The sequence below is a fragment of the Rhodnius prolixus genome, unplaced genomic scaffold (genome assembly GCF_049639745.1).
Source record: "Rhodnius prolixus isolate KJV_2025 unplaced genomic scaffold, Rpr scaffold_15, whole genome shotgun sequence".
Classification (NCBI taxonomy): Eukaryota; Metazoa; Arthropoda; class Insecta; order Hemiptera; family Reduviidae; genus Rhodnius; species Rhodnius prolixus.
Window position 1 is genome coordinate 3270321 of NW_027411605.1, and position 12312 is coordinate 3282632.

General features: G+C 30.4%; 1 protein-coding gene and 3 long non-coding RNA genes across 6 annotated transcripts in view; 2 read left to right on the forward strand and 2 right to left on the reverse strand.

Moving 5' to 3' along the window:
• LOC141454926 (glutamate receptor ionotropic, kainate 2-like) overlaps nt 1-12312 on the reverse strand; it is a 381268-nt gene that overhangs the window by 73846 nt on the left and 295110 nt on the right. The gene's annotated exons all lie outside the window — the stretch shown is intronic.
• Nucleotides 1244-1792, reverse strand: LOC141454929 (uncharacterized). Its single transcript, XR_012459046.1, has 2 exons — nt 1369-1792; nt 1244-1276 (listed from the first exon to the last, which is right to left on the reverse strand). It is a non-coding gene; the product is annotated as an uncharacterized lncRNA (long non-coding RNA).
• Nucleotides 9186-9734, forward strand: LOC141454931 (uncharacterized). The gene is made up of 2 exons (XR_012459048.1): nt 9186-9609; nt 9702-9734. It is a non-coding gene; the product is annotated as an uncharacterized lncRNA (long non-coding RNA).
• Nucleotides 10569-11936, forward strand: LOC141454933 (uncharacterized). Its single transcript, XR_012459050.1, has 2 exons — nt 10569-11234; nt 11425-11936. It is a non-coding gene; the product is annotated as an uncharacterized lncRNA (long non-coding RNA).

The window sequence follows — 12312 nt, forward strand, 5'->3', positions numbered from 1 at the left end:
TTGGTCAGTAACTAACTGGTATCTCCCACCCTTGGGTATGACGTCACTTATAGTTAACCAATAGCATTTCATGTTTTTACTAATAATCGATTATCATAATCGATCCTTCTGAGGAAGCATTTATAAAGGAAAAAATTAAATTTATGAAAAAAAGTTTCAAAGTATAAATTTTATTTAAATTCTGTCATATGCGCTGCATTTTTTTTTAATATTTTTGAATAAATACAGAAAAAAAATAATAAGAACTTATTATGACGCAACTTGTTGCAACCTTATCTAATTACCATGTCTTCCGTTTACATACAAACCTGTATGAACATATCGTTGTAGTATTAATATGATAAGTCATATTATTTCCGTTTTATTTATATTTTTGAATAATTATAGAAAAAAATTAAAACATTATGACACAACTTGTTACAACCATTTTTTTAATATTTTTGAATAAATATAGAAAAAATAATTTACACTGCTAACTTAATCAACTGCGCATGCGTAAACTACAGTCAATTGTACCAGCTGTTTTAAATAAGAAAATAATTTACACTGCTAACTTAATCAACTGCGCATGCGTAAACTACAGTCAATTGTGTGATACCTTAATACAGCAGGCAGTTGCAATATCGATTATTCCTATCGATTATCACATTGACTATATGTATTGATTAATATCGATTTATTTCTTAATTCAAGTAATTAATATATAACCACTGCTATTTAAATAAGAATATGTTTTACACTGTTAACTTAATCATCTGCGCATGCGCAAACTCCAGTAAATTGTGTAAGACCTTAATACAGAAGGCAATTGCACCCAAATACATATGCGCTGCATTTATTAATATTTTTTTTGAAAAATTAAATAAAAATTGAACTTATTATGACGCAACTTGTTGCAACCTTAACTAATTACCATATCTTCCGTTTACCAACTATACAAACCTGTATGAGCATGTCCTTTTTGCCCTGCTTTCTTGCCCTAATAGAATGATTCATATTATTTCCGGTTATATTTAATAATTTATTTACCTTAACCCCATAAAACTTTCCTGTAATTTTAAGTGTAAAAAGGAAAAATACGAATGAACAAACATTAATTAAAACATTTTATTTTTATTTAAAGGAAAAAATTAAATTAAAATAAATTATAAATTAAATTTATGAAAAAAAAATGCTTAAAAAATTCTTGCTCTGCCTGTAAGCATGCCTGTATGAGAATTTCTTCCTCATCTTTTGAGGAGGATAATAACTTGCGCTGTTCTGCCCTTTGCAGCGCCTGAAAGAAATAATAACAAATATTTTGTTATAATTTATATTAAGATTAATATAAGACAAAAATGCATTTTTATTATATTGATATTTAATTACTTTTGTCCAAAATTCATCTTCATCATCACTACTACTACCGCAGTTGGGCCAAAGGGCCTCTACAGGGTTGGGGGTTGAATTCCAATCCCAATTGGATATGTCCTGGGCATAGGTCTGAGAAATATCAATAATAATTATTATTTTATTACTATTTGCCTATTTATTAATTAAAATTACCTATTGAGAGAAAGTATTAATTATCACTTACTTGCATTAAATAGGAGTCTGTTGCTTGATCCATATTTGTTTTAAAAATGAACCGGAGTCAAGATTAAAAATGAACTATATTGTGCCTAGCAAGAGATTAACATGCCTGCACATGCCAGGCAAAACATGCAAGCGCAGGTCTGAAAAGTTTTGTGTCTGTGCTCCACTAAAAAAAGGGCCTGCTCTGACATGCCGTTTTCAGACTTTTCTTTTTAAATATCATTATTTTTTTAATAATTTATTTTATTTCATTATAATGTATTTATTCAAATATTTTATTATTTTATTTTCATGTTATTCATTTTTTTTTTCAATGTATATTTTTTTTATATAAATTATTTTATTTTATTATTTATTATTTTATTATCACTAGCAAGAAAACAGGGGAAGAAAAAATGAAATAAAAATTTTCTAAATGCAATTTTTTTTTTTATTATTAAAAAAAAGAAATTAGAGATATTCACATTTTTTTTTTTAATATAATCATTTACATTATCAGTTTAACCATTACTTATATACAAACATCTTTTATACAAATACAATACATATATTAAAATTAAATTTTTCTTAATACATTTGAAATTAATATCCAATGTGAAAGAGCATATACATGAAAATGGGTACACATCGTCGGAGTCTTGTTATGAAGAAGACACTGAGTACCATCGTTAAATGGTCTTAATTGGGAAATTTGAGGGCAATCGAATTCTTCTAGGTTGATTACGTTTCCACAATAATGATTTAAAAATTGTTTTTTCTGGAGTCCTTTTACAAAGATTTTGTTGTAATGGGTAAGATGTTTGTGTAGAATAGCATCTAATTCCACATAGTCCACCTCTCCTTCTTCCCATTTAATTTGATGAAAATTTCTAGTTAACCATGAATTTACTCGGTAACTGAATGCATTTAATGACAGATTTTCTGGCGGTTTAAACAACCAGTGTCCACTTGAAAGATTCTCCATGTCTAAAATAGACAATTCTTTCACGATATACAGTTTTGAGTTGTCTATGAAGCACTGCATGTCTACGACACACGCACCCGACGAGGTCATGATTGCAATTGATACAACTGAATGAAATTTTTAATCGAACTGGCTTGTCTTAACATGTCCCAACGTGCACAAACATGGTATTGCAATTGATACTTCTGAATGAAATTTATAAGTAACTGGCTTGTCTTAACATGTCCCAACGTGCACAAACATGGTATTGCAATTGATACTTCTGAATGAAATTTATAAGTAACTGGCTTGTCTTAACATGTCCCAACGTGCACAGACATGGAATTTATTACATTTTCCTCTAAATAATTAAAATATTTTTTTTTTTTAAACTTAATTTTTCTTTAATTTTTTTTTTTTTTAACTAAATTATTTTTTTAATAATTTTATAACAGAAATCTTGCACTAAAAGTATTATTTAAAAAAAATATATATCTTCCAGTTTTACATAAATTAATTTCTTCCATTTTTTTAAACTAAATTATTTTTTCTTTTTTAATTTTATAACAGAAATCTTGTTTTAAGAGTATTATTTAAAAAAAAAAAAATATATCTTCCAATTTTACATAATTTCTTTCATTTTTTTTTTTTTTTTTTTTTTTTTTTTTTTTTTTTTTTTATATATCACATAAAAATAAAAATAACTTAAATAAAAATAAAATTAAAATAACACTTAAAAGAATTCCAAATCATATCGGCGATTTTTTATTCCTTTATAGAGCAAAGCTATTTTTCTGTTTGTAACATCATACTCGTCGATAATTTCTTTCGTAAACATGTCGGTGAATCTATTTGGCAGGAAAACTATATTTGGTTCGTCCTCAAACTGTGTAGGTCCAACATACGATCTGATGTGTGCTATTATGGCTTTTCCATATTTAGTGTTAATCTTATCAAATTTAACTATTTCATAGCTAACTCCTACGCGAAGGTCGGCAAGCCTACCAATCTGTGAGGAGCTTTGGTTAGCATCGTTGAGGTACGCTGCCAAAGTCGACATCTGAAGGGAATTTTGAAAAAAGTACATATGTAATTAGAAAAATAATATTTTAATTCAATCACTGTGAAGTGTATAAAGATTTATGTAAGTATAAAATAGTAGTATAAATACTTACTTTTAAGTATTGATAAAATTTAATTTAATCCACCTGGGTCGAGTTCTAGAGAAGAAATGATGTTGAATCCTTTATCCTATACCCCCACTACCAGTCACAAAGCCGACATGTCAGTGCAAGTCTAATAACTAGTTCAAAATTCAATTGCTAATACAGTTGTGCATAAACATGTTTACACCTGCATAGACCTGATTAGCTTCAGTAATCATTTAATGCATGGATTTTGTAAATTGTACGGAATACAAAAGTAATGATAGTAGTTTTAAGCACTCATTGTACATAATTTATTTTGTCTCTCAATTAAGATTACAAAGTAGAATATAAATATAATTACCATTAAAACTTGAAGTTGCTCAAAGAACAAAATAATGTTATTATCCAGAATATGGTCAAATATTATGGAATTTTGTACAGATTCTTAAGATTTAGCAATAAATGCAAGTGCTTATCATCGTCGTTGAAGGTTAATACTACTTTTTTCATGTCTCACCAGATTTTATTATAGGTGCTTGGAAAAAATTATGATTATGAGTTTTTTAAAAGAGGGTAGGCATGAATGAATACATAACTCAAAAGGTAGCGTACTATTTTTTCATATCTTAGGAAAAAACTGTCACTAAATATTTTCTTATTCTTTTTTCTGGTGTTCGTGTCGTTTATGGCGAATGAAGAAGGATGGATGGATGAGATCTAGCAGTTGTTGCCTAAAGGTTGGAAATGATTCACTCTTAAGAGGACTCCATCGAACTTTTTGATTGTCCATCCACTTTCCTTAAGTGAGGATTCCTCCATTTCGGAAATCATCTTATCAAAGCCTTCTCTTAGAGACTTTTCAATAGAGGAGTCTTTGCAAATTATCTTGTTTTTTTGTCTTGAATGCGCAATTAGTTGTTTCCTCTTTCATATTTTCAAATGTAGCCTCCAAAACCAAATTATATTTTATTGCGGTTTTATCGCCATCCATGGCACTTTCAATCAGTCGATGCAATGTTTCTTGCTTACCTGCTAGAAACTCCATTACATCAACTTCTCCAGAGCACGGTATGAAGAAGGTTCTCAGAGTTCCACCAAACGACGATTCCACTTCGTATAATTGTCCTTGTGCGGCGTCCAATCGTGCTTTTTTGGTTAAGTTGGCCGGCGCTTTCTGTCCACAGCTACGAATGTGACAGTTTAAAGTTTTCTTAGTAGAATAAAACTCGCCGCATGCCACACATTGGAAACGAGTCTGACGCTTCAGATATGTTTTTTCATGGCGTTTTTTTTTTTTTTTTTTTGGAAAATGCTCTTGAAAATATTTTATTGCAATGGCTGCATTCAAAAGACATAATGATAGAATTATTTGAACAAAGTTTAAAAATTAAGAAACAAATCTGTAACAAATTGTATGCTCAACTTAAGAATGTATGAATGCTGTAGCTTAGTAGATATAATTGCGGTTCTTGAAATCAAAGGGTTTAAGTGTACAAGTGTCTAACGAATTAACAGCTTGCGCACAGTCATAGAACTAATAAAAAATGCATACTTCGCAACACTTTTATCGTGCAAGGGATTAAAATCGATATTAGCGTTTCTGTCGGCAAAAAATAATAAATAAATCTAAGATCTGAACTGGTCGTAACATGCATGTTATAGCCCCCCCCCCCAACCACTAACTTAGGTTAGGTTATGATAGTGTAAGTTGCATTTGATTAGGTTGGGTTAGGTTAGGTTAGGTTAGGTTAGGCTACGTTATCGAATTTACAATTAAATACAATTTAGTACTGTTAAATTCGATTAGGTTGGGTTAGGTTAGGTTAGGTTAGGCTAAGTTATCGAATTTAATACAATTTACAATTAAATAGGCTAAATTCGATAACTTAGCCTAACCCTAACCTAACCTAACCTAACCCAACCTAATCAAATGCAACTTACACTATCATAACCTAACCTAAGTTAGTGGTTGGGGGGGGGGGCTATAACATGCATGTTACGACCAGTTCAGATCTTAGATTTATTTATTATTTTTTGCCGACAGAAACGCTAATATCGATTTTAATCCCTTGCACGATAAAAGTGTTGCGAAGTATGCATTTTTTATTAGTTCTATGACTGTGCGCAAGCTGTTAATTCGTTAGACACTTGTACACTTAAACCCTTTGATTTCAAGAACCGCAATTATATCTACTAAGCTACAGCATTCATACATTCTTAAGTTGAGCATACAATTTGTTACAGATTTGTTTCTTAATTTTTAAACTTTGTTCAAATAATTCTATCATTATGTCTTTTGAATGCAGCCATTGCAATAAAATATTTTCAAGAGCATTTTCCAAAAAAAAAAAAAAAAAAACGCCATGAAAAAACATATCTGAAGCGTCAGACTCGTTTCCAATGTGTGGCATGCGGCGAGTTTTATTCTACTAAGAAAACTTTAAACTGTCACATTCGTAGCTGTGGACAGAAAGCGCCGGCCAACTTAACCAAAAAAGCACGATTGGACGCCGCACAAGGACAATTATACGAAGTGGAATCGTCGTTTGGTGGAACTCTGAGAACCTTCTTCATACCGTGCTCTGGAGAAGTTGATGTAATGGAGTTTCTAGCAGGTAAGCAAGAAACATTGCATCGACTGATTGAAAGTGCCATGGATGGCGATAAAACCGCAATAAAATATAATTTGGTTTTGGAGGCTACATTTGAAAATATGAAAGAGGAAACAACTAATTGCGCATTCAAGACAAAAAAACAAGATAATTTGCAAAGACTCCTCTATTGAAAAGTCTCTAAGAGAAGGCTTTGATAAGATGATTTCCGAAATGGAGGAATCCTCACTTAAGGAAAGTGGATGGACAATCAAAAAGTTCGATGGAGTCCTCTTAAGAGTGAATCATTTCCAACCTTTAGGCAACAACTGCTAGATCTCATCCATCCATCCTTCTTCATTCGCCATAAACGACACGAACACCAGAAAAAAGAATAAGAAAATATTTAGTGACAGTTTTTTCCTAAGATATGAAAAAATAGTACGCTACCTTTTGAGTTATGTATTCATTCATGCCTACCCTCTTTTAAAAAACTCATAATCATAATTTTTTCCAAGCACCTATAATAAAATCTGGTGAGACATGAAAAAAGTAGTATTAACCTTCAACGACGATGATAAGCACTTGCATTTATTGCTAAATCTTAAGAATCTGTACAAAATTCCATAATATTTGACCATATTCTGGATAATAACATTATTTTGTTCTTTGAGCAACTTCAAGTTTTAATGGTAATTATATTTATATTCTACTTTGTAATCTTAATTGAGAGACAAAATAAATTATGTACAATGAGTGCTTAAAACTACTATCATTACTTTTGTATTCCGTACAATTTACAAAATCCATGCATTAAATGATTACTGAAGCTAATCAGGTCTATGCAGGTGTAAACATGTTTATGCACAACTGTATTAGCAATTGAATTTTGAACTAGTTATTAGACTTGCACTGACATGTCGGCTTTGTGACTGGTAGTGGGGGTATAGGATAAAGGATTCAACATCATTTCTTCTCTAGAACTCGACCCAGGTGGATTAAATTAAATTTTATCAATACTTAAAAGTAAGTATTTATACTACTATTTTATACTTACATAAATCTTTATACACTTCACAGTGATTGAATTAAAATATTATTTTTCTAATTACATATGTACTTTTTTCAAAATTCCCTTCAGATGTCGACTTTGGCAGCGTACCTCAACGATGCTAACCAAAGCTCCTCACAGATTGGTAGGCTTGCCGACCTTCGCGTAGGAGTTAGCTATGAAATAGTTAAATTTGATAAGATTAACACTAAATATGGAAAAGCCATAATAGCACACATCAGATCGTATGTTGGACCTACACAGTTTGAGGACGAACCAAATATAGTTTTCCTGCCAAATAGATTCACCGACATGTTTACGAAAGAAATTATCGACGAGTATGATGTTACAAACAGAAAAATAGCTTTGCTCTATAAAGGAATAAAAAATCGCCGATATGATTTGGAATTCTTTTAAGTGTTATTTTAATTTTATTTTTATTTAAGTTATTTTTATTTTTATGTGATATATAAAAAAAAAAAAAAAAAAAAAAAAAAAAAAAAAAAAAAAAATGAAAGAAATTATGTAAAATTGGAAGATATATTTTTTTTTTTTTAAATAATACTCTTAAAACAAGATTTCTGTTATAAAATTAAAAAAGAAAAAATAATTTAGTTTAAAAAAATGGAAGAAATTAATTTATGTAAAACTGGAAGATATATATTTTTTTTAAATAATACTTTTAGTGCAAGATTTCTGTTATAAAATTATTAAAAAAATAATTTAGTTAAAAAAAAAAAAAATTAAAGAAAAATTAAGTTTAAAAAAAAAAAATATTTTAATTATTTAGAGGAAAATGTAATAAATTCCATGTCTGTGCACGTTGGGACATGTTAAGACAAGCCAGTTACTTATAAATTTCATTCAGAAGTATCAATTGCAATACCATGTTTGTGCACGTTGGGACATGTTAAGACAAGCCAGTTACTTATAAATTTCATTCAGAAGTATCAATTGCAATACCATGTTTGTGCACGTTGGGACATGTTAAGACAAGCCAGTTCGATTAAAAATTTCATTCAGTTGTATCAATTGCAATCATGACCTCGTCGGGTGCGTGTGTCGTAGACATGCAGTGCTTCATAGACAACTCAAAACTGTATATCGTGAAAGAATTGTCTATTTTAGACATGGAGAATCTTTCAAGTGGACACTGGTTGTTTAAACCGCCAGAAAATCTGTCATTAAATGCATTCAGTTACCGAGTAAATTCATGGTTAACTAGAAATTTTCATCAAATTAAATGGGAAGAAGGAGAGGTGGACTATGTGGAATTAGATGCTATTCTACACAAACATCTTACCCATTACAACAAAATCTTTGTAAAAGGACTCCAGAAAAAACAATTTTTAAATCATTATTGTGGAAACGTAATCAACCTAGAAGAATTCGATTGCCCTCAAATTTCCCAATTAAGACCATTTAACGATGGTACTCAGTGTCTTCTTCATAACAAGACTCCGACGATGTGTACCCATTTTCATGTATATGCTCTTTCACATTGGATATTAATTTCAAATGTATTAAGAAAAATTTAATTTTAATATATGTATTGTATTTGTATAAAAGATGTTTGTATATAAGTAATGGTTAAACTGATAATGTAAATGATTATATTAAAAAAAAAAATGTGAATATCTCTAATTTCTTTTTTTTAATAATAAAAAAAAAAATTGCATTTAGAAAATTTTTATTTCATTTTTTCTTCCCCTGTTTTCTTGCTAGTGATAATAAAATAATAAATAATAAAATAAAATAATTTATATAAAAAAAATATACATTGAAAAAAAAAATGAATAACATGAAAATAAAATAATAAAATATTTGAATAAATACATTATAATGAAATAAAATAAATTATTAAAAAAATAATGATATTTAAAAAGAAAAGTCTGAAAACGGCATGTCAGAGCAGGCCCTTTTTTTAGTGGAGCACAGACACAAAACTTTTCAGACCTGCGCTTGCATGTTTTGCCTGGCATGTGCAGGCATGTTAATCTCTTGCTAGGCACAATATAGTTCATTTTTAATCTTGACTCCGGTTCATTTTTAAAACAAATATGGATCAAGCAACAGACTCCTATTTAATGCAAGTAAGTGATAATTAATACTTTCTCTCAATAGGTAATTTTAATTAATAAATAGGCAAATAGTAATAAAATAATAATTATTATTGATATTTCTCAGACCTATGCCCAGGACATATCCAATTGGGATTGGAATTCAACCCCCAACCCTGTAGAGGCCCTTTGGCCCAACTGCGGTAGTAGTAGTGATGATGAAGATGAATTTTGGACAAAAGTAATTAAATATCAATATAATAAAAATGCATTTTTGTCTTATATTAATCTTAATATAAATTATAACAAAATATTTGTTATTATTTCTTTCAGGCGCTGCAAAGGGCAGAACAGCGCAAGTTATTATCCTCCTCAAAAGATGAGGAAGAAATTCTCATACAGGCATGCTTACAGGCAGAGCAAGAATTTTTTAAGCATTTTTTTTTCATAAATTTAATTTATAATTTATTTTAATTTAATTTTTTCCTTTAAATAAAAATAAAATGTTTTAATTAATGTTTGTTCATTCGTATTTTTCCTTTTTACACTTAAAATTACAGGAAAGTTTTATGGGGTTAAGGTAAATAAATTATTAAATATAACCGGAAATAATATGAATCATTCTATTAGGGCAAGAAAGCAGGGCAAAAAGGACATGCTCATACAGGTTTGTATAGTTGGTAAACGGAAGATATGGTAATTAGTTAAGGTTGCAACAAGTTGCGTCATAATAAGTTCAATTTTTATTTAATTTTTCAAAAAAAATATTAATAAATGCAGCGCATATGTATTTGGGTGCAATTGCCTTCTGTATTAAGGTCTTACACAATTTACTGGAGTTTGCGCATGCGCAGATGATTAAGTTAACAGTGTAAAACATATTCTTATTTAAATAGCAGTGGTTATATATTAATTACTTGAATTAAGAAATAAATCGATATTAATCAATACATATAGTCAATGTGATAATCGATAGGAATAATCGATATTGCAACTGCCTGCTGTATTAAGGTATCACACAATTGACTGTAGTTTACGCATGCGCAGTTGATTAAGTTAGCAGTGTAAATTATTTTCTTATTTAAAACAGCTGGTACAATTGACTGTAGTTTACGCATGCGCAGTTGATTAAGTTAGCAGTGTAAATTATTTTTTCTATATTTATTCAAAAATATTAAAAAAATGGTTGTAACAAGTTGTGTCATAATGTTTTAATTTTTTTCTATAATTATTCAAAAATATAAATAAAACGGAAATAATATGACTTATCATATTAATACTACAACGATATGTTCATACAGGTTTGTATGTAAACGGAAGACATGGTAATTAGATAAGGTTGCAACAAGTTGCGTCATAATAAGTTCTTATTATTTTTTTTCTGTATTTATTCAAAAATATTAAAAAAAAATGCAGCGCATATGACAGAATTTAAATAAAATTTATACTTTGAAAACTTTTTTTCATAAATTTAATTTTTTCCTTTATAAATGCTTCCTCAGAAGGATCGATTATGATAATCGATTATTAGTAAAAACATGAAATGCTATTGGTTAACTATAAGTGACGTCATACCCAAGGGTGGGAGATACCAGTTAGTTACTGACCAATACAAACAGGGCATGCTCAGTCATGCAAGTTGAGCAATATTAAGCCATATACAAATAAAGAGATAAATAAAGAAAAGTTAATTAAAACTTATTTATATTTTATTAATAAGTTCAAAGTTCAATTTACTTTTAACTTCATAATAACAAAAAAAAAACGGTTACAGCGAAAGAGGCAGCTGGCTACATGTCCAGACTTGTTGGAGCATGTTCAGGTAATCACACATATTGAGACTACACCGATGATATGTTCATACAGGTTTGTATAGTTGGTAAACTGAAATAATAAGATATATGAAAGTTCAAAGTTCAATTTACTTTTAACTTCATAATAACAAAAAAACGGTTAAAGCGAATGAGGCAGCTGGCTACATGTCCGGACTTGTTGGAGCATGTTCAGGTAATCATACGTGTCATCCTATTGAGACTATAACGATATGTTCATACAGGTTTGTATAGTTGGTAAACGGAAATAATAAAACGGTTAAAGCGAAAGAGGCAGCTGGCTACATGTCCAGACTTGTTGGAGCATGTTTGTGCTCGTTGAGGATATGACAATGGTATGAGTCATCATTACTTTTACTTGCCTGTTCAAACAGCTGGCTACATGTCCAGACTTGTTGGAGCATGTTCAGCTATGTTGGCATATATATAAATTAACAGCTATGATAAAAGATGTGGAAGGGAAAGGGGGTGGCTTGCTACAGAGACCTGTCCAGAGAGGCAATCAGTTGGAAAAAAAGATGCAATTCTATTGGCTAGTTAGAGTGTGACGTAATTGTGGTGGGGGGTTAATGCTAGTATCGCAGTCCAAATGCCAGTTCGGGTTTAGTTTTCAGTGAGTGTAGGTCGCGTCATCAGCAACGGAAGCAGTCCAGGTGGAGGGGGTAAGTAAATAGTTTTTTCTATTACCTAAAGTGAGGTTATCCATTTTTATTTAAGTTAAATATTTTTGTGATAGTGGGGGTAATTTAAATAAAAAAAAAAAAAAAATTCTTGGTGAGGGGGGTTAGATTTTTTAAAAAATAATTCCAAGTTAAAACATAAGAGAACATTCAAAACTAGAGTAAGCGAGACTACCACTGTGGCCGACTGGGGCAGATGACGTGTCTATCAGTACGAAGGTTGTAGGATCGAATCCCAGGTAAGTAAAAATAATTAAAAAAAAAAATCCCCTCCTGTCTATCAATGGGCGAGGGGGGTGGAGGTATGAGGTCCGCCATCTTGTGGTCATCAGCTGGTACGAGGTCGGCCATCTTGTGTACTACAGCTGTTAGAAGAGACGCCATCTTGTAGGAGGAGCTTAAGAGGCCAACGAATACGACGACCTAGAGGTG